This window comes from Pristiophorus japonicus, unplaced genomic scaffold (genome assembly GCF_044704955.1).
Source record: "Pristiophorus japonicus isolate sPriJap1 unplaced genomic scaffold, sPriJap1.hap1 HAP1_SCAFFOLD_42, whole genome shotgun sequence".
Taxonomy (NCBI): Eukaryota; Metazoa; Chordata; class Chondrichthyes; family Pristiophoridae; genus Pristiophorus; species Pristiophorus japonicus.
This window is the reverse complement of record NW_027254090.1, coordinates 6,733,162-6,733,923: the sequence shown is the minus strand read 5'-3', so window position 1 is coordinate 6,733,923 and position 762 is coordinate 6,733,162. Positions and strand designations below refer to the sequence as shown.

At 47.1% G+C, this 762-nt stretch overlaps 1 non-coding gene across 1 annotated transcript; it reads right to left on the bottom strand.

The window, feature by feature from the left end:
* Positions 1–213: 213 nt before the first annotated feature.
* On the bottom strand, positions 214–287 carry trnan-guu (transfer RNA asparagine (anticodon GUU)). The gene has a single exon. It is a non-coding gene; the product is annotated as a tRNA-Asn (tRNA).
* Positions 288–762: the final 475 nt, after the last annotated feature.

Sequence of the window (762 nt, the reverse complement as noted above, 5' to 3'; positions counted from 1 at the left end):
AACAATGTCCCACAACCTTGTTAAATTTTCTGATATCTCTGTTCAGTTCTGTATACACTCAAACTGAATGCTCATAAAAGTATTGGAGTGGGAACTCACTGGATAACAGCACAGCTGGCAATGTTTGTGTAATATATTCGCGCAGCCAAAACGCACAATGACAACCTGGAATCGTGCAGCACCGAATCCACGGGGAAAAACAGTTAAATGCTTCGTCCCTGGGTGGGCTCGAACCACCAACCTTTCGGTTAACAGCCGAACACGCTAACCCATTGCGCCACAGAGACTGACGCAAGTGCACACTGCAAGACATCCCAAACCAGGGTGTCAGTCAGTTAAAGCTTCAGATTGCTCTGACCGGGATGGAACTTGTCCACTCTCAGTTGTACTTTTCCCAAGTAAAGGGTGGGACATTCGTTGTGGATGTGTGGAAGCAGTCTGGTCCAACACACTGCAGGCACTTCCATGTCACCACCAACCAGCTCTCCCACAACCGGTGTGATCTGCCTTCCAGCCTTCCGGTGCCTTGTCTGTGACGAAATATTCTGATTGTCCCGAAGCCGGTATTAGGTATTAATTCCTTTTCAGGTCCTGACTGCGGATATTGCTGTGATTAAACGCAAACACAATGCTAACAGGGACAGTTCAATTCTCCGTTTCTTTGCTTGGTGAAATTTCAAAGATTGAAAGCGACGCACATCAACCCCAAACCTCGTCACCTACTCGCTAACTGGACAAAACTTTGCATTTTCTTTCCATGCC